At 45.5% G+C, this 23373-nt stretch overlaps 1 long non-coding RNA gene across 1 annotated transcript in view; it reads right to left on the bottom strand.

The window, feature by feature from the left end:
- Positions 1–23373, bottom strand: part of LOC144671442 (uncharacterized) — a 30543-nt gene extending 7170 nt beyond the window's left edge. Inside the window, exon 1 of the long non-coding RNA XR_013573938.1 lies at positions 23242–23373. This is a non-coding gene — a long non-coding RNA (uncharacterized LOC144671442). The remainder of the gene's footprint in view (positions 1–23241) is intronic.

Below are 23373 nucleotides of genomic sequence, written 5' to 3'. Positions count from 1 at the left end.
GAAAATGTTAGTACGCAGAAAAAAATTCCCTTCTCTGCCCTAAATGGGAGACTCCTTATTTTTAAACTGTGTCCCTTAGTTCTAGTCTCTTCCCACGAGGGGAAACATCCTCTCAGCATCCACCCTGTCGAAGAATCTTATACCTTTCAATAAGGTCACCTCTCATTCTTCTCAACTCCAATGGGTACAGGCCCAACCTGCCCACTCTTTCCTCATAAGGTAACCACCCACCCGCACCCCATCCCAGCTATCAGTAGAGAAAACCTTCTCTGAACTGCTTCTAATGCATACAAACAAGAAGCAGGAGTAGCAAATGGTACAGCAAGTGATTAGAAAGGCAAATGGAATGTTGTCATTTATTGCAAAGGGAATGGGATATAAAAATAGGGTTGTTTTGCTACAGCTGTACAGGGCATTGGTAAGACCACATCTGAAGTACTGGGTACTGTTTTGGTCTCCTTATTTAAAGAAGGATATAAATGCGTTCTGGAGCACTGTGTACAGTGCTGGTCACCTTATTTAAGGAAGGAGGTAAATGCATTGTAAACAGTTCACAGAAGGTTTACCAGACTAATACCTGGAATGGGTGGGTTGGCTTATGAGGAAAGGTTGGACAAGCTAGGCTTCTATCCACTGGAGTTTAGAAGAGTAAGAGGTGATTTGATCCAAACAGAAAAGATCCCGAGGGGTCTTGACAGCATTGGACGTGCAGAGGATGTTTATTCTTGTGAGAGGATCTAGAACTGGGGGGGCTCACTGTTTAAAAATGAGGGTCGCCCATTTAAAATGGAGGTGAGGCAAATTTTTTTCTCTCAGAAGGTCGTGAGTCTTTGGAACTCTCTTCCTGAAAAGGCGGTGGGAGCCTGGTTCCAGTGGTGTACTGCATGATTCGGTGCTGGGACCCTTGCTGATTGTAGTGCACATGAATGATCTAGACATGAATGTAGGAGGTATGATCAGTAAGTTCGCAGATGACATGAAAATTGGTGGTGTGATAAAGAGTGAGGAGGAAAGCCTTAGATTACAGGACAGTATAGATGGGCTGGTCAGATGGGCAGAACAGTGGCAAATAGAATTTAATCCTGAAAAGTGTGAGGTAATGCATTTTGGGAGGACTAACCAGGCAAGGGAGTACACGATGAATGATGGGGCCCTAGGAAGTACAGAGGATCAGAGGGACCTTGGTGTGCATGTCCATAGATCCTTGAAGGCAGCAGGACAGGTAGACAAGGTGGTTAAGAAGGCATATGGGATACTTGCCTTTATTAGGCGAGGCATTGAATACAAGAGCAGGGAGGTTATGATGAAATTGTATAAAATGCTAGTTAGGCCATAGCTGGAGTACTGTGTGCAGTTCTGGTTGCCACACTATAGGAAGGATGTGATTGCACTAGTGTAGAGGAGATTCACCAGGATGTTGCTGGGCTGGAGCATTTCAGCTATGAAGAGAGACTAGATAGGCTGGGGTTGTCTTCCTTAGAGCAGAGGAGGCTGGGAGGGGACCAGATTGAGGTGTACAAAATTATGGGGGGCATAGATAGGGTAAATAAGAAGAAGCTTTTCCCCTTAATGGAGGGGTCAATAACCAGGGGGCATAGATTTAAGGTAAGGGGCAGGAGGTTTAGAAGGGATTTGAGGAAAATATTTTCACCCAGAGGGTGGAGGGTATCTGAAACTCACTGCCTGAGGGGGTGGTAGAGGCAGGAACCCTCACAACATTTAAGAAGTAGTTAGATGAACACTTGAAATGCTATAGCATACAGGGCTACAGGCCAAGTGCTGGAAAATGGGATTAGAGTAGATAGGGGCTTGATGACCGGCACGGCCGAAGGGCCTCTTTCTGTGCTGTAAAACTCTATGATTCTATGACTAATATTTTTAAGGCAGAGGTGGTTCGATTCTTGATAAGCAAGGGGGCGATAGGTTATCGGGGGTGGGCAAGATGCAGATTTGAGGTTATGATCAGATCAACCATGATCTTATTAAATGGCGGAGCAGGCTCAAAGAGTCAAATGGCCTATTCCTGCTCCCTGTTCGTATGTTGGTATACGTTAGAAGCAGTTCAGAGAAGGTTTACTCTACTGATACCTGGGATGGGGTGGAGGGGGTGATTATCTTTTTCCATTAGTAGAAGGGTCAATAACCGGGGGCATAGATTTAAGATAAGAGGTAGAAGGCTAAGAGGGGAGTTGAGCAGAAATTTTTCACCCAGAGGATGGTGGGAGTCTGGAACTTACTGCCTGAAAGGGTGGTTGAGTCAGAAACTCTCGTAACATTTAAGATGTATTTAGATATTCACTTGTGTTGCCATAGCCTCCAGGTCTATAGGCCAAGCGCTGGAAAATGGGATTAGTGCAGTCAGACCTTTGTTGATCGGCATGGACATGATGGGCTGAATGGCCTCCTTCTGTGCTGTAAACGTCAATGAGTCTATCTTATGAGGAAAGGCGGGATGGGTTGGCCTGTATCCATTGGAGTTTAGAAGAATGAGAGGTGATCTTATAAAAATGTATAAGACCCTGAAGAGACTTGACAAGAGTAGATGCTGAAAGGATGTTTCCTCTTGTGGGACTGACTAGAACTAGGGGACGCAGTTTAAAAATAAGGGGTCTCCTATTTAGGGCAGAGAGGAGGAGAAAGTTTTTTCCCTCAGCGTGTCATGAGTCTTTGGAGCTCTCTTCCCTGGAGAGTGGTGGAGGCAGGGTCATTGAAGATTTTTAAGGTAGAGGTAGATAAATTCTTGACTAACAAGGGAGTCAAAAGTTATCGGGAGTGGGCAGAATTTGGAGTTGAGGCCACAATCAGATCAGCCATGATCTTATTGAATGGTGGGGTAGGCTCGAGGGGGCTGAATGGCCTACTCCTGCTCCTAATTCATCTGTTAGCGATGCCTCCCTGCAGGTTCTCCTCTAGGCCATCGCCATCCGGGAATGGCGGGAGGTCCAGTTCCCCAGTGATGGCAGCAAGAGGTCCTCCCTCCTGAGAACTTTTGACCAATGGGGAGTCCTATATACTTTGTATCAGCCACATCCTGGTCTCCGCCCACCTGACTATGGACATCTCCATCCTTGACCTGTATTCTGGAGGTCTCTTCGTAATGTCACTGGATTAGTAACCTAGCAGCCCAGCTAATGTTCGGGGGGGGTTGGGGTGCATAGGTTCAAATCCCACCAGGGCAAGTTGGAATTTAAATTCAATGAATGAATCTGGAATATAAAGCTTGTGTTGATGGTGACTATGAAACTATCATTGCTTGTTGTAAAATTGCACCTGGTTCACGAATGCCCTTCAGGGAAGGAAATCTGCTGTCCTTACCTGGTCTGGCCTACATATGACTCCAGCAATGTGGTTGACTCTTAACTGGCCTCAATTCAAGGGCAATCAGGGATGGACAACAAATCTTGCCCTTGTCAGCGATGCCCACATCCCATGAAAGAAGGAGCCAAAAAAAGAGCTTGATGTGGGTCTGTCTGTAATCTGTACATATCATCAGACAGGATAAGATCTCACCTGTCATGTGATGCAGCAGTTGGAATGTGCTGGTTGACCAATACTAGTAAGAGTCCTCCAGCAACATGTGTATGCATGCTACTGTAAACTTTGAATAAAGAAGTAACAATATAGTTTGCCAGTCTTGCTTGACTGATTGGTGAGCTCGTGTTTGAATTATAGAAGGAAACATAACTCACATAGTGACCCTGGAGCTTGAAGATTTCACCTTCCTTCCATCAGCCTCGACCTGCACTCCATCCTCCTTGACCTGCCCTCAGGACCTCACCATTGATCTTCCCTCTATAACCTTGGATCTCCTACCGTCACCTCCCGTCTGTAGATATTGACCTTTCCCATCTAGTCCAGCTCTGTCCTGCACGATCCCTGGTAGGTCTACCACAACCCACCCTCCCTCCCTCCCTCGGTCAGCCATACCCTGACTCCTCTTGCACAGCCAGCACTCTGCCTCCCTCCCTCGGTCAGATTCTTTAGTTCACCATTACTCATGAGTTCGAATCCTGGGGATTGGCTGGTCAGAAATACATATCAAGGTAAAGGTGAATTGTGCTTTGACTTCTCCTTTCTCCTCTAAAGGAAGTGCCTCGGCCTCCCACACAACGGATCTGAAACCCATTTCCTAGGTTTGATGGAGGTTTTCAAAATCCTGAGGGTCCTGGACAGAGTAGACAGAAAGAAACGGTTTCCACTCGTGAAAGGATTGAGAATGAGAGGGCACAGATTGAAAGTGTTTGGCAAAAAGAGGCGAAAGCGATATGAGAAAAAACTTTCTCGCGCAGCGAGTGGTTAAGGTCTGGAATGCACTGCCTGAGACTGGGGTGGAGGTAGGTTCAATCGAAGCATTCAAAAGGGGGCTGGACTGTGATCTGCAAAGGAAGAATGTGCAGGGTTACAGGGAGAAGGCAGAGGGAATGGCACTAAGCAAATTGCTCATTCAGAGAGCTGGTGCCGACACGATGGGCCGAATGGCCTCCTGTACTCCTGTAAAAGTTCTGTGATGTCTCCATTCCCTTGCACTGCCATCATCCAGTCTCAATGCAGCAATGACTCCTCTCCCAGGGTCCAACAAGGCTCCCCATGAAAGAAAAGCAGCTCCTATTCAGCCCAAATCCACCAGGATGACTATCTCGCCTGCTGCACACCACCTTTAACCTGTCGTGAATTTGAAGGCACACGTTTCTCGTAGGCTGGAGAGCTATTTGCAACAGTACCATTTAATCTGGCGAAATGGTGTTTTGATGAGTACGCGTGACAGACTCATGCATTTAAAATAGATTCCTGCCACTTGCTGCCTCAATCCACCTTCAATCTGCTGCACAATTCCTCACCTTCAGGCCGCTGTTGGGAAGGTGACGTTTCACCTCCTGCGCAATTAAGTGCGTTCGCCAGCCCCGTCTCCCGCTGCCCGGAGCGGCACAATATTCCAACCTTTTTACACAATTTTCCATTCTGCGAGATTGGAATCCCTCACAAAAGTGCTCATGTGGTTAAAAACATTAATGGCGTGGCTAGCTTATGTGGCTTGTTGGCAGCAATCAGCTCAGAGGTGTTTGTGTGTGAGGGTGTGTGTGTGAGGGGGTGTGTGTGTTTGTGTGTGTGTGAGGGTGTGTGTGTGTGAGGGTGTGTCTGTTTGTGTGTGTGTGAGGGTGTGTGTGTTTGTGTGTGTGTGAGGGCGTGTGTGTGTGAGGGTATGTGTGTGAGGGTGTGTGTGTTTGTGTGTGTGAGGGTGTTTGTGTGTGTGTGTGTGTGAGGGTGTGTGTGTGTGTGTGAGGGTGTATGTGTTTGTGTGTATGTGTGTGAGGGTGTGTGTATATATATATATATATATGTGTGTGTGTGCGTGTGTATGTGTGTGTGTATGTGTGTGTGTGTATGTGTGTGAGGGTATGTGTGTGTGTGTATGTATGTGTGTGTGTGTGTATGTGTGTGTGTGTGTATGTGTGTGTGTGTGTGGTCAGATATGGGCCCAGGCAGCTATGTGTCACGTTGGCTCGTTGTCACAGCAACCTCGCTGGCTCTTGGCCAAACTAGGCCGAGAAGTGGTAGTTTCTCTGTTGACATATTCCATTGACTCATCTGCCCTTTCTTAAATAAGTTTTTTTTTTTCCAAACCCTCTTTGGCCCACCACCGTCAGTTATAAATAAAATGGAAAAAAAGCTATCATGAAAATGTTTCACAGTTTTCAAGAATTTCCAACTGCAGATTCACAATGGATTTTTTAAACTTTTGTGTAGAATTTTTTTGTCTTTCCCTTGTTCTGTCTACGCCTACACCTCTGACTGCAGAAAGTCACAAAGATGTCACTGGCTCTGTGTGTGGGAGACAGCAGCAAGAAGCCAGTCGATTTCCTGTTTGTTGTTTGGGTTGCATGGGTAGGCAGCCTTGGGTTAGACTGTCTAACCTCAGCTCAATCACAAATCAAAGTAGCTTACAAAGGATACATGGCACAGAAACAGGCTATTCAGCCTAACCAGTCCTTTCTAATGTTTATCCTTAAACCTCCTCCCATCTTAACCACCATCATAACCCTCCATTCCCATCTCCTTGTCTAGCATCTACATTAATCACTTCAACCATTCACAGTTCCACATTCTCACCACTCTTATGTAAAGAAGTTCCCTAATTCCCTATTGAATTTCTTGATGATCGGCCAATTTTTTTTCCCCTGTGCATCTCTAATTGCCCTTTGACTGAACAGCTTGGTCGGCAGTTACGGTCTGGAGTCACACATAGGCCAAATGGGGGGGATAAGGATAGCAGATTTCCTTCCTAAAGGATATTAGTGAACCAGATGGATTTTTAATAACAATCAGTAATTGTCATGACCATCATTTTTATATTTCAAATTTATTAATTGAATTCAAATTCCAACAGCTACCATGGTGGGATTTGAACCCATATTCCCCAGAGTATTAGCCTGGGCATCTGTATTATTAGTACAGCGATGTTACCACTATGCCACCATCTCCCCCTAGAAGCTTAAGTTAATGGCTTCTAGTTTAGCTGTTCCCTACAAGAGGAAACATTCTCTCTGTATCCACCTCTATCAAAACCTTCCAGAATTTTAAAGACCTCAATTAGGTCACCCCTCAACCTTCTTTTTTTCAAGAGAAAAGAAACCAGCCAATCAATCCCTTCCTGATAAAATACATTTCTGTTATCATCCTTGTAAATCTTCCCTGCACCCTCTCCAGTGCCTCTAGCTCCTTTTTACAACATGGGGACCAGAACTACACACAGTACTCTAATTGCAGCCTAACCAGGTTCAATACAGATTTAGCATAATTTCCCTATTTTTCATTTCTATCCCTCTAGGAATAAAGCCTGGTGCTTGAGTTGCTTCTTTTTATAGCCTTGCTAACTTGTGTAGCAACTTTTAGTGAATGGTGCAGAGACCCATTCTCAGCAAACAAAAGGAATAGATTCAAGCCTTACACCTTTTGTGAATTAGCCGGGAGCTTGGGGAGCCTATAGTTCCCCATTGCTTTACTGTGGCAACGCCTCAGCCAATCAGAGTTGACTAGCCAACCAATCAGCATCCCTTTATCCTATAGCACAAATTATGGTGATCGTTTGAAATTTGGCATTCTTGTATTTGTCCTGATGAGTGCAAGACGAAAAGCTTCAGCAACATGTCTCTCTTTTCAGCAATCTGTACTACCAAGCGATTAAAACTGCTGAAGAAAAATCTGGGCGATTAGTTTCTGATATACCTGAGCAATCGAAAACAGCCCAGGAAACCACCCTATCTCTGGTAAGAGGTGATGACCGCCCCTTGTCAGGAACAGATCCAACTCTCAAAGGAATTTAGGGAATTGGCATCCACAGCACAAAACGACAGTCTGTTCCGGAGGTCCACTATTCTCTGGAAAAAGAACGATGCTCTGACACCTAATGTAGATCTGGCCTTATTTAACTTAAAATCATGCACTCTGCTCCTACCTAACCTTCTTAATTGGAAGAAACTGTGAACTGGAACACAATCTATTCTTGAATATTGCTGAAAACAGAGACATGTTGCCGAAACATTTTGTCTTGCACCCATCAGAACAAACACAAGAATGCCAAATTTCAGACGCTCACAACAATTTATACTACACGAGAAAAAGGTGGTTGACAAATCGATTCTTTATGGCCGAGGCGTTGTCATGGAGAAAGCAACGGGGAACTTTGGTCTCTCAAGCTCCCGGGTAATTCATCATCTTATAAGCCTCAATCAGATCCACCCCTCAGTCTACATTCTCTAAAGTGTAGAGTCCTTTCTCTTTTAACCCATCTCGATAACAGGTGCTTGTTTCGAAGGAGCTTCGTTCATGGTTCCCCTAACAAGCTCCCGCCTACATCCCCCAATCTGTGTGATAGAGGTGGGCAAAAAGGAAAAAAAAAGGACTTGCATTTCTATAACGACCTCAGGACGTCCCAAAGTGCTTTACAGCCAAGGAAGGATTTTTCAAAGTGGAGTCAGGTTCAAAGACTTTCATGTTTACCTGCTGTGTAGTCTTAATAACATTTAGATGCAAAGTTTTATAGCTGGGCTGCTTCAGAGTAAACAGTTTGACACCGCTTCTGTCACAGCAAGAATTACAAGGTAATTCTGTTTTTGTTAAGAATTACAAGGTTGTGGATTCAGTCTAGTACTTCAGTGGGAGGGGAGGCTGTGGCATAATGGTATTTTCACTAGACTGGTATTCCAGAGACCCAGGGTAATCCTTTGGAGGACCCAGGTTTGAACCCCACCAGAGCAAATGGTGAAATTTGAATTCAATAAAAATCTGGAATTAAAAGTCTAATGATGATCATGAAACCATTGTTGTAAAAACCCATCTGGTTCACTAATCTGCCACCCTTACCTGGTCTGGCCTGCATTTGACTCCAGACCCACAGCAATGTGGTTGACTTTTAAATGCCCTCTGAACAAGGGCAATTAGGGATGGGCAATAAATGCAGGCCTAGCCAGTGATGCCCGCACCCATCAACGAATAATAAAAAAAGTACTGATGGAGTCTTTGACATGAGACATTAAATTGTGCATGTTCAGAGGGAGGTGGAGAGACTAAGCGTGGATGCTGAAAGGGTGTTTCTCCTTGTGGGAGGGACGAGAACTAGGGGACACCGTTTAAGAAATAAGGGGTCTCCCATTTAGGACAGAGATGAGGAGAAATTTTTTTCTCCTCAGAAGGTCATGTGTCTGTGGAACTCTCTTCCCCGGACAGTGGTAGAGGCAGGGTCATCGGATATTTTTAAGGCTGAGGCAGATAGATTCTTGACTAACAAGGGATTCAAACGTTATTGGGAGTAGGCGGGAATGTGGAGTTGAGGCCACAATCAGATCAGCCATGATCTTATTGAATGGCAGAGCAGGCTCGAGGGGCCTAATGGCCTACGCCTGCTCCTAATTTATATGTTGTTCAAGTGACTGGAGAAGCTGAGATTGTTCACCTTACAGCAGAGAAGATTAAGGGGATATTTAATAATTTTGATGGATTAATGGAGGAGAAATTGTTTCCAGAAGCAGGATGTTCAGTAACTAGAGGGACACAGGTTTAAGATAATTGGTGAAAGAACAATTGAGAGAATTTTACTTTGCATAGCGAATTGTTGTGACCTGGAATTGCCTGAAACAGTGGTGGAAGCAAATAGGAACTTTGAAAAGGGGGACCTAGGGCAAATACTTGAGAAAGAAATGGTTGCGAATTGGATAACTCTTTCAAAAAGCTGGCAGAGGCACGATGGGCCAAATGGTCTCCTTCTATGCTGTATGACCCTATGACCCAAAGTAAAAGGCTGTTCAAAAATGCAAGGGAGTTCCCCACATGTCTCACCACAATCCTCCCTCAACCAATATCATCGAAATCAGAAAATTTGGTTATTCATCTCATTGCTGCCCACAAAATATCCATCTTATTTTCCTACATAACAACAGTGACTACATTTAGTTGGCTGTGATCCTCCTTGGGACGTCCTGATTGGGTTTGTTCCCTCCCTGGCCCAGAGTGGGGTGTTTCCCACAGTGTTCCCTAACTGAAGTCTCCTGAAGCCAGTTGCATAAGTCCCAGGACAGGAGAATTATAAACAAGTGGAGGCAGATGGAAAATTATTTCCCACACCAGGCAGGGAAACCAGAAAGTTGAATGCTTTCCATTCAGGCAGATTTTTTTAAACCTCTTTCTCTCCCTCTCCCTCATTGAAGGTCTTTGCTCAGGTGTCACTGCCTGGTAGCAGTTACCCCCCACCCCAGTGGTCAAATGTGAGCCCTCACAGTGAGTATCACCAAAAAGAACCTTTCTTTTAAAAATTCCTTCATGGGATTTAGGTGTGACTGACAAGGACCAGCATTTGCTGCCCACCCTAATTGCCCTTGAGGGTAGTTAAGACTCAATCACATTATTGTGGGTCTGGAGTCACATGTAGGCCAGACCAAGTAAGGATGGCAGATTTCCTTGCTTTAAAGAGGCATTAGTGAACCAGATGAGTTTTTACAACAATCAACGATGGTTGTATGGTTATTATTACTGAGACTAGCTTTCAATTCAGGATTTTTAAAATTAGCTGAACTGAAATTCCATCAGCTGCTGTGTGGGATTTGAACCCACACCCCCAGAACATCAGCCTGGGTCTCTAGATTACTAGTCCAGTTATATTACCACAATGTCACTGACCACAGAGAGTAGCTCAGACTATTCCTGTCCTGCATCCCCATTCATGAACTGTGGCAAGGGAGACAGATAGAGAACAACAGTGACCATTAACACAGGGCACTGCGTAATGAGTCTTTAGTGGCAATATTGACACCTTGAGGCAGAAGATGGAGGGCTTGAATCCCACCCCAAACAGTCTCGGTGAACTCTGGCTTGGAATTCCATGTTGATATCCAGTAAGATAATCCCATCAGGTCAGTGCCCCAGCTCCGTGATTGAATGGGTTATGGGATTCCCAAAAAACTCACCCCCCACCCCCAGTCTGTGTAGAATGAACAACCCTATAGGCTTGTATAAAGATGGATACACCATGTACTGTAAAACCATTAATCAGTCTACAAATCCTTCCAGAGTTCTCCGAGGGAAGAGCAAAAAGGAGAATCTCACATTTATATAGCACTTTTCACGGCCACAGGACGTCTGAAGAATGAAGAACTCTTCGAAGTGTGGTCATGTGTAATGAAGGAAATGCAGCAGCCAATTTGCACACAGCAAGCTCCCACAAACAGCAATGTGATAATGGCCAGATAACCTGATTTTGATCGAAGGATAAATGTTAGGCAGGACTCCAGGGGGAGCTCCCCTGCTCTTTTTCAAAAATAATGACCATGGGACCTTTTATATCCACCTGAGCGGGCAAGTATTCCCAACAGGGCAGCACTCCCTCAGTACTGCAATGTCAGCCTAGATTTTTTTTAATGTTTAAGCCCTGAACCCACAACCTTGTGACTCAGAGGTAAGTGTGCTACCAACTGAGCCACAGCTAAGCATAGGGACAGTCCATGATGCCCTCTGCAGTCAGTGATGTAGTGGTAATGTAACTAGACTAGTAATCCAGAGATACCGGGCTGATGCTCTGGGGATATGGGTTCAAATCCCACCACAGCAGCTGGTGGGATTTTGATTCAATTAATTAAAAAATCCGAAATTGACAATGATCAGTAACAAAACCTGAAACAAACAGGAGGGGGTCGGGGGTGTGGTTACTGAGCCTCTCGCTATGATTGAGATCAGCTAACACTGAGGACCAAGCAGAGGAAAGTCTGGCCTTACGTATTGCTAATAGACTGGGCAATGGCATCATCCAATAGCTATCAGGGTTGGCAATATACTCACTGTTGTAATATAGAAAGCTCCCACAACCAGCAATGGCGAAATAATGTTATTTTGAAGTGATGTCGATTGAGGGATGAATATTGGCCCAAGGCTCCTACAAAGAACTTCCCTGCTCACCTTCCAACTAGCAGCCAAGGGAAAAAGCGCAGAAGGAAAGAGGTTGAACCTGTTGGGGTTGGATGATCACTTGATACGTCTGTACTACAAGCCTTTGTTTTCCTTGTAGACGAGTGGTAATGTTGTTGGGTTAGTAAGCCAGAGGCTTTGAAAAATGCTCTGGGGGAAATGGGCTCAAATCCCATCACAGCAGCTGGTGGACTTTCAATCCAATTAATAAATTGGAAAAGGAAAGACAGTAACCATGTGATCAAAAACCCAGCTGGTTCACTAAAGGAAATCTGTCCTCCTTACTCAGTCTGGCCTACATGTGACTCCAGACCCACAGCAATGTGGTTGACTCTTAACTGCCCTCTGAAATGGCCAAGCATGCCACTCAGTTCAAGGGCAAGTAGGGATGGGCAACAAATGCTGGCCTTGCCAGCAACACCCACATCCCATCAAAAAAAATCTTAGAGTGTGGTCACCATGTTCAAGTGAGGAGGAGGAGGAGGTACTGAATGAATAAAAGAGCAAGAATAAATCTGAAAGTTGTGTTTACTTTCAAGAGAAAATAAGAGTGGAATTTAGAGAATGAAAACATGTCAAAATCAACAACTTTCACATATGTAGTACCTTTAATGTAGTAAACAGCAATGCCCACATGAATGAATAAAAGGAAAGGAGATATGGACAGGTAACCAAAAGCTTTTTTTCAAAGCACATCTTGAAAGAGGCAGAGAGGTTTAGGGAGAGAATTCCAGAGCTTGGGGCCCAGGCAACTGATTGGCACGGTCGTCAATGCTGGAACAATTAAAACCAGGAATGCACAAGAGGCCAGAATTAGAGGAGCTCGGGGATTGTAGAGCTGGGGGAGGTTACAGAGATAGGCGCTGGCAAGCCAAGGGGGGATTCGAAAACAAGGACGAGAATTTTAAAATTGAGGCCTGACTTGGGAGTTCGGCTGTCATTGAAATGCAAATGAATGTTCCCTACAAGCAACCAACTTTGTGATCTCTCAGATTTCTTATTGCTTCCCCCTTTGTCATCTCTTGCTATTTCCCACATCCCAACTTGTCCAAAAATTCCAGCTGCTGGATTCTATTGCTATTTTTTCTCCTGACTGGGAATTCCCAGGATTTTCTTTCTCCCAGAGGGAGAAGGGGAAAATCCCCTGATCTGCCAAAGAGCAAGCGAATCAGGGTCAGGCTTATCCTGTGGCCTGTTTGCACTGTGTCAGTGAGTAGTGTTCTCATGTTTGAGCCAGAAGGGCTGTGGGTTCAAGTCCCACTCCCAGGGCAAAGTCTAAACTGACGCGCCCAGGCCCGCCAGTGTCTATCTCTGTAATCTCCTCCAGCCCTACAACCCACCCCCCCAACCTGCCCCCACCCCCCAAGATCTCTGTGCTCCTCATATTTCAGTGACAGGGAGTGCTGTGCTATTGGAGATGTAAGCTGGGATTTTCCAGTCCCACCAGAAACAGGCAAAGTACAGGCGGGACAAAAAAGTTTGGAGAGAAAGTCAATTGACTTTTGGCCGCGCTCCAGATTTTCCTGTCCCATCTACGGCGATGCCTGCTGCTGGCAGGACTGGAAAATCCTGCCAGTATTTGTTTGGTTTTTTTGTTCTGTCATGGGGCATGGGCATTGCTGGCTGGGCCAGCATTTATTGCCCATCCCTAATTGCCCCTTGAAAAGGTGGTGGTGAGCTGCCTTCTTGAACCGCTGCAGTCCATGTGGTGTAGGTACACCCACAGCGCTGTTAGGGAGGGAATTCCAGGATTTTGACCCAGTGACAGTGAAGGAACGGCCGATATATTTCCAAGTCAGGATGGTGAGTGACTTGGAGGGGAACTTGCAGGTGGTGGTGTTCCCATCTATCTGCTGCCCTTATCCTTCTAGACGGTAGAGGGCACAGGTTTGGAAGGTGCTGTTGAAGGAGCCTTGATGAGTTGCTGCAGTGCATCTTGTAGATGGTACACACACTGCTGCTACTGTGCGTTGGTAGTGGAGGGAGTGAATGTTGAAGGTGGTGGATGAAGTGCCAATCAAGTGGGCTGCTTTGTCCTGGATGGTGTTGAGCTTCTTCCAGGCAAGTGAAGAGTAATTCATCATACTGCCAAATTGTGTCTTGTAGATAGTGGACAGGTTTTGGGGAGACAGGAGGTGAGTTACTCGCCACAGAATTCCCAGCCTCTGACCTTCCTGTCACAGAATTCATCTGAACAGAGGCCACATCTCCTGTCTTGGATGAATGTAAGAGATCCACAGCCACTATTTAGAAGAAAAGCAGGGAAGTTCTCCCTGATCCCCAGACAAAATATTTATCCCTCAACCAACATCACTAAAAGAAAGTTATCTCTTCAGTGCCACATTGCTGTTTGTGGGATCTTGCTGTGCACAAATTGGCTGCTGTGTTTACTACATTACAACAGTGACTACACTTCAAAAGTACTTAGTTGGCTATGAATGGTGCTTAAATAAGATTCAGGAAATAACAGGCACGATGAAATCAATTTTCACGTTTCGACAAAGGAGAGCCAATGGATGTTATCTACTTGGACTTCCAGAAGGCCTTTGACAAGGTGCCGCACAGGAGGCTGCTCAGTAAGGTAAAAGCCCATGGCGTTAGAAGCAAGGTACTAGCATGGATAGAGGATTGGCTGTCTGGCAGGAGGCAGAGAGTGGGGATAAGGGGGTCCTTCTCAGGATGGCGGCCAGTGACTAGTGGAGTTCCGCAGGGGTCAGTGTTGGAACCACAACTTTTCACTTTATACATTAATGATCTAGATGAAGGAACTGAGGGCATCCTGGCTAAGTTTGCAGATGATACAAAGATAGGTGGAGGGACAGGTAGTATTGAGGAGGCAGGGAGGCTGCAGAAGGATTTGGACAGGTTAGGAGAATGGGCAAAGAAGTGGCAGATGGAATATAACGTGGGCAAGTGTGAGGTCATGCACTTTGGTAGGAAGAATAGAGGCATAGACTATTTTCTAAATGAGGAAATAATTCAGAAATCTGGAGTGCAAAGGGACTTGGGAGTCCTAGTCCAGGATTCTCTTAAGGTTAACTTGCAGGTTGAGTCAGTAGTTAGGAAGGCAAATGCAATGTTGGCATTTATTTCAAGAGGACTAGAATATAAAAGCAGGGATGTGTTGCTGAGGCTTTATAAGGCTCTGGTCAGACCACATTTAGAATATTGTGAGCAATTTTGGGCCCCATATCTCAGGAAGGGTGTGCTGGCCCTGGAGAAGGTTCAGAGGAGGTTCACGAGAATGATCCCAGGAATGAAAGGCTTAACATATGAGGAACGTTTGAGTACTCTGGGTCTATACTCGATGGAGTTTAGAAGGATGAGGGGGGATCTGATTGAAACTTACAGAATACTGAAAGGCCTGGATAGAGTGGACATGGGGAAGATGTTTCCATTAGTAGGAGAGACTAGGACCTGAGGGCACAGCCTCAGAGTAAAGGGAAGACCTTTTAGAACAGAGATGAGGAGAAACTTCTTTAGCCAGAGAGCGGTGAATCTATGGAATTCATTGCCACAGAAGGCTGTGGAGGCCAGGTCATTGAGTGTATTTAAAACCGAGATAGATAGGTTCTTGATTGGTAAGGGGATCAAAGGTTACGGGGAGAAGGCGGGAGAATGGGGTTGAGAAACTTATCAGCCATGATTGAATGGCGGAGCAGACTCGATGGGCCGAATGGCCTAATTTCTGCTCCTATATCTTATGGTCTAATGGTCTTATGGTCTTATGGTTTTGGTAGCTCTCTGACCTCTGACACTTAATGTTGTGGGTTCAAGCACCACTCTGCAGACTTGAGTCAGTAATCCGGGCGAATATTTTAGCGTGTGTAGATTCACCTCGGAGGTGCGAGCTACTGATGACCCTCAACTGTCCTGAGCCCCAACCTCCCCCCCACCCCAGCCCCAGAAAATCACAAGGGAATAGAGGAGAAAATTGAAGCTAGGAAGCTTTAATTAAAGGGTTAACCGTCAAGATGCACAATTTATTACTGCTGGATAATTTGAAAAAGTGCAGAAGGAAAGAGGTTGAACCTGTTGGGGTTGGATGATCACTTGATACGTCTGTGCTACAAGACTTTGTTTTCCTTGTAGACGAGTCTGGGCGTTTGTAGAGAGGGGGTTTCCAGCTGGGAGTTATGCAAAGCAGACCGTACAGAACATTAGGCCACACTGGTGTTGGAAACAATAGGACTGTTGGCAGACAAGGAGATAACTTTTAAAGAAAGCACAAACCACACCCTGACCTAAATGATTACTTTGCTATTCTTCACAAGTCAAATGTCCTCGGGGGAACATGTACCTCGAATCCAGCTTGCGTGCTTTCCAGGGCTGGACTCAAGCCACATGGTTGAACAGTCATGTTTGTTTTCAAGCTGGAGGAGTCCGACAACACTCAAGAAGTTCCACACCATGAGGGACACGCCAGCCTGCTCAATCGGCACCTCCATCCACCACCTTAAACACTCACTCCCTCCACCACCTACGCACAGTGGCAGCAGTGTGTGTACCACCTACAAGATGCACTGCAGCAACTCACCAAGGCTCCCTTCGACAGCACCTTCCAAACGTGTGACCTCTACCACCTAGATTGACAAGGGCAGCAGACACATGGGAACACCACCACCTGCAAGTTCCCCTCCAAGTCACTCACCATCCTGACTTGGAAATGTATCGGCCGTTACTTCACTGTTGCTGGGTCAAAATCCTGGAACTCCCTTCCTAACAGCACTGTGGGTGTACCTACACCACACGGACTGCAGCGGTTCAAGAAGGCAGCTCACCGCCACCTTCTCAAGGGGCAATTAGGGACAGGCAATGATTGCTGGCCTAGCCAGTGATGACCACATCCCATTAATTATTAAAACACATTTCCTTCCTCAGCAGACCTAGCAACATTATAAACCTGCTCTGAATGATGGAGTTTTTAACTATAGTTTGTAAAGACATTGAATATCCCCCTCCCACAATCGATCCTTTTACGCTGCTCCCCCACTCCCTTATAAAAAGAAAAACTTGCATTTATATAGCATCCGTCACGGCCTCAGGATGTCCCAACACACCTTACAGTCAATGAAGTACTTTTTGAAGTGTAGTCACTGTTGAAATGTAGGAAATGCAGCAGCCAATTTGCACACAGCAAGCTCCCACAAACAGCAATGAGATAATGACCAGATCATCTGTTTTTAGTTGAGGGATAAATATTGGCCAAGACACAGGGGGAGAACTCTCCTGTTCTTCTTCGAAATAATGGCTGTGGGATCTTTTACGTCCACCCATGAAGGCAGATGTTTAACATCCCATCCAAAAGACAGTACTTCCGACAGTGCAGCACTCCTTCTATATGAGTGGACTCTTGTGTCTACAAATCTCTGGCCCCACATTTCAGTAGATATTTTGCACATGATCCCCCATTGAATTTTGGTGAGGAGCCTCAGGAGACAGAGAGAGAGTTGGGGGGGCAGAGAGAGAAAGGGAGAGGGAAAGAGAAAAAAAGAGTGAGAGAGAGAGAGAGAGAGACGGGTGATACGATTTTGGGTTATGAGAGAGAGTGGGATTGCTCCAGCAAAGAGCTAGCACAGACAAAGAGCTGAATGGCCTTTCTATGTGCTGTGAGCCTCTATGGTTCTGTAGAAAGACAGAAGGTTAGCATGCAGGTGTAGCAAGCAACTAGGAAGGTAAATGGCATTTTGAACTTTATTGCAAAGGGATTGGGGTACAAGAATCAAGGAAGTCTTGCTACAATTGTACAGGCCTTCGGTAAGACCAACCCGGAATACTGCGTGTAATTTTGCTCTCCATATTTAAGCAAGGATATATTTACATTGGAGGTGGTACAGCGAAGGTTCACTAAATTGATCCCCATGATCAGAGGGTCTCACCTTTGGTTGATTTTCTTCCTTCTCCCCACTACTCTCTTCCCTAACCTAGAGGAATTAGGCTAATTATAACGCCCTTCCTTAACTCAGAACCCCAGTTGAGATCTGTTAGCTCATCACAGAGCCCGGAAATCAACCTTCCACTTACGTAGAAAATAAGGAATCAGAGCAGGAGAAGACGATTCAGCCCTCAAGCCAAGGCTGATCCTCGGCCTTCACCTCACTTTCCCACCCCACTCCCCAAATCCCATGATTCCTTGTAAGACCAAAGATCTATCTCAACCTTAAATATGTTCAACGATGGAGCATCCACAACCCTCTGGGGTTGAGAATTCCAAAGATTCACAACTCTTTGAGTGAAGAAATTTCTCCTCATCTCAGTCCTAAATAATCGGTCCCTTATCCTGAGACTGTGCCCCCAGGATCCAGATTCTCCAGCCAGGGGAAACCACCACTCAGTGTCTTCCCTGTCAAGCCCCTTCAGAATCTTGTATGCTTCAAGAGGATCACCTCTCATCCTTCTAAACTCCAGAGAATACAGAACCAATTTACTCAGCCCCTTATCATAGGATAACCCTCTGATCCCAGGGATCAATCTGGTGAACCTTCACTGTACTGCCCCCAATGTAAGAGTATCCTTGCTTAAACATGGAGACCAAAATTGCACGCAGTATTCCGGGATGGTCTTACCAAAGGTCTGTACTATTGTAGCAAGACATCCTTGATTCTTGTACCCCAATCCCTTTGCAATAAAGGTTGAAATGCCATTTACCTTCCTTGTTGCTTGCTGCACCTGCATGCTAACCTTCTGTCTTTCTACAGAACCATAGAGGCTCATAGCACAGAAAAAGGCCATTTGGCCCTTTGTCTGTGCTAGTTCTTTGCTGAAGCAATCCCACACTCTACCATAGCCCAAAATCTTATCCCCTGTCTGTCTCTCTTTCTCGCTCTCTCTTTTTCTCTTTCCCTCTCCCTTTCTCTCTCTACCCCCACACCCCCCACCCCACCTCTCTCTCAGTCTCCATCATCCTTCTTGTGGGGTAACACTCCCACCATGACCCCAGGATCTTGGCTGTGGAAGTCTGCATGTGCCTGATCTTGGTGCGGTCCATTTCACCTGCAAGGGACCCAGGTTGCCTCATCCCTTCTCACGCACTCTGTGATTCTGGCGTTTGGCCCATGGTATAGCATGGAGTTGTGGTTAATGAATGAATGTGTCTGGGGATAGATTTATATTCTGCGTCACAAGACAGCACAGGACAAAACCACAAGAGATGCAGCTTTTGGGTGGCACTGGTTGTGTTTCCGTCGCCTAGCAACAGCACTGATACTTGAAAACCGCAAGTACTCGCTCCCAACCACCCTAAAGTAAAACTCTCAACTTGCCAAATGCACCAGTCCTATATGGGCACAGGCTTGATGCCTAGTTTGTGCCCACTTCACTAATCTCAGACAAGGGGTACATAGCGCTTTAAGATGCTAGTGGAGCTACTGCTCCTGGGCATTGGAAAGAGGGTGGGCAGAGGGGGAGGGAGTGGCAGAGGGGGAGGGAGTGGCAAAGGGGGGAGGTGGTGGAAAATTAGTCAGGGATCCTACCCCCTCCCCGTGGAAACTGCAGTTGCTCTCGGTGAGGGCGAGATTGGTGAGGGGTGTGATGCAACCTGTGGTCAATCAGCCCCAGTGTGGTTTTAAAATTCTGTCATGGGATGTGAGCATTTGTCATCCATCCCCTAATTGCCTTGAACTGAGTGTCTTGCACTAGGGCAGTACAGAGTCAACCACATTACTATTAGTCTGAAATCATGGGTAGGCCAGACCAGCAGATTTCCTTCCCTAAAGGGCATTAGTGAACCAGATGTGTTTTCACAACAAAGTTTGGTAGTTGTCATGGTCACCATTACTGACAGCTAGTTTTATATTCCAGATTTACTAATTGAATTTAATCTCCACCAACTGCAGTGGGATTTGAACTCATGTCCACCAAGCTACACCACTAGATTATTAGTCCAGTGATAATACCACTATGCCACCACATGCCACACTTGAGCAGCTATTCGGCAGGAGTGCAATTGTTTCCAGTTCGCTCCCCATAAGAGGAAGAGGGAGAAAAAAACCAGGAAAATTAAGAAGAGGACTGAACAGGAATCGTGGCAATCAATTCATAAGAATTTCATTCCTTTGCACCAAGCTAGTTAAAAGGGGATAAACCATGTAAGCATCTTGTCGTGTCACAGGTACAATTTTTGGGGATTCCCAAGTTCTTGTAGGTGGGGAAAATCTACATTGGGAGGCGAGCCACAAGAGAAGGGTTCCCACGATGATGATCAATGATCCAATCAGCTCCTGTCCTGTTCATAAATATCTCGCTGAGAAGAGAGACATGTTGCTGAAGCTCTTTTGAGTTATCAACAGTCACAGATTGCAACTCTTTCGAGTACAATCACAGTTCTTGGTTTCCGGGAGTGGGACATGAACCCACAACCCTCTGATTCAAAGGCGAGGGTGCTATGAACTGAGCCACAGCTGACACCTCCAAAAAAGCCTTGCGCTTATAAGGATGTGGAAGAATAAAATACACCTACAGGACAACTAAGGGTTAAACAGTTAAAACCGTAGTGGAATACTACAGCACAATTCCCTCTTTTGTTCTAGCAGGTACACCTGCAGCTGCCAGCTAACTGAGCAGGAAAGGAGAAAAGGAGTATCATAAACAAGCTTCCTAGAATCCTTGAGACAAGGCTAGGATGTCTGCCCCCAACACAAAGAGACAGGATCAAGCAATGGTCATCTGTTCTCTAGCGTGTACACCCCCTAGCACTAAAGATAAGGTCAAGCATGGTTATCTATTCTCTGTCTCACTTTTTTATTACCAGATGGGCTTCCCCCAATATCCTGTATAGTCATAAATTAGAATAGACTAATTGTGTGTTGCATGCCAAAGACAATGATTCTCAATGTAATTAATTATTGAAGGTTAGACAGTCTTATCACCTTCAAGCTCTTTGATATGTACGACTTTTACGATAAATACGTGTGTGCTCTGATGCTTCCTCAGAGTGTCAGCTAGCTCCATTGTATGCTGCTGGGCTCTCCGTGATATCACGATTTAATAAAGGCTTCCGAGACAAACCTCCTGGGTCTGAGTGTTCACTCCGATTTCCGCGACAAAGGACAAATGCAAAAATGCCAAATTTCAAACAATCACAACAATTTACAACACAGGAGAAAAGGGTGCTGATTGGTTGGGAAGTCAACAATCCTGAATGCACTAATAGCTGCACTAACAACCAATTTAAGATAATCAGTCAAGCTCGTAATGTGGCTCATTTACATTTACTAGAAGCAACACACATTCATACACAGGGACCCATTCTCTGCAAACAAAAGGAATATGTTCAAGCCTTGCGCCTTTTTTGAATTACTTGGGAGCTTGGGTAGCCTTTAGTTCCCTGTTGCTTTCTACATGGCAACACCTTGGCCAATCGGAGTGAACTTGCCAACCAATCCGCACCCTTTTCTCCTGCAGTGTAAATTGATTTACTTGTTTGAAATTTGGTATTCTTGTGTTTGTCCTGATGGGTGCAAGTCGAAATGCTTCAGCAACATGTCCCTCTTTTCAGCAAAATTCAAGTTCTGTAGTACCAAGCGACTGTTACTAAATATCCCATTTGATTCATTAACACACACAGGTACAAACCTGGAATCTTACAGATGCAATCCACTGATAACAGCTTCCCATACAGGCAGATTGCTGCAGCCTTACCTTCTGCCGGCTTGCTCCCTGTTAAATTAGGTTACTGCTTCCATCCTGAGCATTGTTCTGTATGTGGGGCAGCCCTAGCGCTGAACTAAATTTACAGCTGAAGGAAACGCGGACCGAGGAGGCAAAGAAGAGGCAAATCAGGCTGAATTACACCCTCCTTTCAGAGTTTATACATGTGATATAAAAAACACAGGGAGCACAGGCGGGGATCAAAAGATGCTCAGTTAATTGTGGGTGATGGACAGATATGCACTCTGTCCCTGTCACGCGCTCTTACACAGTTTTTCTCTCTAACCCCTTCACCTTGTCTCTCTCCATCATAGGGTTGGGGGGAGTTATTCTGGGTGTCAGAGGCGCTGGCTTTCAGCTGAGACGTTAAACTGTCTGCTCTCTCTGGTGAACTGAAAAGATCCAATGTCGCTATTTCGAAGAAGAGCAGGGGAGTCTACCCCAGAACCACGGCCAATATTTATTCCCCCAACCAACATCTCTTAAAACAGGTGTTAATATATCACATTGCTGCGTATGGGAGCTTGCTGTGCACAAATTAGTTGCTGTGTTTCCCCACATTTCCAAGTGTTGATGCTTCAACAATTGATTGTAAAGTGAAGGGTTATGTATAAATGCAAGCCTTGCTTTTATATAAAGCTTTCCCAAGCCTTGCCTGACCTCCTGTAGCCCTACACCCCAGCTGTTTATTTTATATCTCAGATCTATGCAGAGGTGTCACTAGTTTCTACATTTGCAGGAACTTTATTTACAGAGTTTTATGCAATGCTTTAAAATGTCTACCCCCTCATGCTTCTAGCAGCTTCCAGCTCCTTCTGCGGAGTTTGTTTATTTTGTTCTGAGTCCACACCCAGGCTTAATCAATCAAGCACAGTGAGCATAGATCAGTTGCCAGACTCACATAATCAAACACAGAACAATTGAAACATTGATCACTACACCAGCCAGTGCCTTTCACTCTTCTGGCCTCCTGTGCAAACTACACACCCCCATACCCCGTTCACCCAGCCGCCATCAGTGGTCCGGTCTTCAGCTGCCCAGACCTTCACACAAAGGGTGGTAAAGTTTGGAACTCTCTTCCACAAACAGGAGTCAATGCTCGATCAATTGTTAGCTGTAAAATTTGAGGTTCATAGATTTTCTGTTAACGAAAAGTATTAAGATACGTGGGGAAAAGATGGATACATGGAGTTAGGCCCCATATCAGCCATGATGACAATAAATGGTGGATCGGGCTCGAGGGATAAAATGGCCTCCTTGGCCTCCTCCTGATTCAATGTTCTAATTTCCTGCAACTACAACCCGCCTCCTTGTTTTGCTTCTAAAAGTCTCCTCAAAACTCATCTTTGTACCCTTTGTACTGTTGGAGTTTCTCCTTCTATCACTTCTCACCCTCTGTTGTTCCATAAATATTGGCCAGGACACTGGGGCGATCTCCCCAGCTCTTCTTCATAATAGTACCATGAGATCTTTTACAGAGAGGGCAGGTATGTCCTTGGCTTCATTTCTCATCCAAAAATGGCACCTCTGACAGTGCAACGTTCGCTTGGTACTGCATTGGGAGTATAGGCCTGGACTTTGTGCTCAAATCTCTGGAGTCACCATGTTGTTCATGTCAGGATTGGAGTTAGCTTCATACTCACTACGTGTGCAATCCTGACCTGCCCACTGTACTCCAAAATAAGAAATAGGAGCAGGTGTAGGTCATTCAGCCCCTCAAGCCTGCTCCGACATTCAAGAAGATCACAGCTGATCCCCTACCTCAATTCCACCTTTCTGCACTATCCCCATATCCCTTAATTCCCTTAGTGCCCAAAAGTCTGTCATCTCAGTCTTGAATATATTCAATGATTGATCATCCACAGATTTGGGTAGAGAATTCCAAAGATTCACAACCCTTTGAGTGAAGAAATTTCCCCTCATTTCAGTCCCAAATGGTCGACCCCTTATCCTGAACTCAGCACCATTCAGGAAAACAAGACAATCGGGTCAGAGTTGCGCTCCCCAACACTACTTGTGAGATCGGCCCTATGGAACTTCCTGCTAGGGGTCAGGGGGCAATGCCCTTACCTGCTGAGCCATAGAACAAACTCTTCCCACCATATTTCATTCCTCACACTTTATCCCTTCACACATACTTACCCGTCTTTCTTCCTCCCTCAATAGGGTTGCCAACTGTGGGTGAAATGTATTTCTGGAGATTTGATCACATGATTTGCCCCCCACTCTCCAGCCATTATCGGCCAACACATCCATCCTTGTGGCCTTCCTATG

Source organism: Cetorhinus maximus, chromosome 32 (assembly GCF_964194155.1).
Source record: "Cetorhinus maximus chromosome 32, sCetMax3.hap1.1, whole genome shotgun sequence".
NCBI classification, from domain to species: Eukaryota; Metazoa; Chordata; class Chondrichthyes; order Lamniformes; family Cetorhinidae; genus Cetorhinus; species Cetorhinus maximus.
This window is presented reverse-complemented; position numbering and strand designations above follow the sequence as displayed.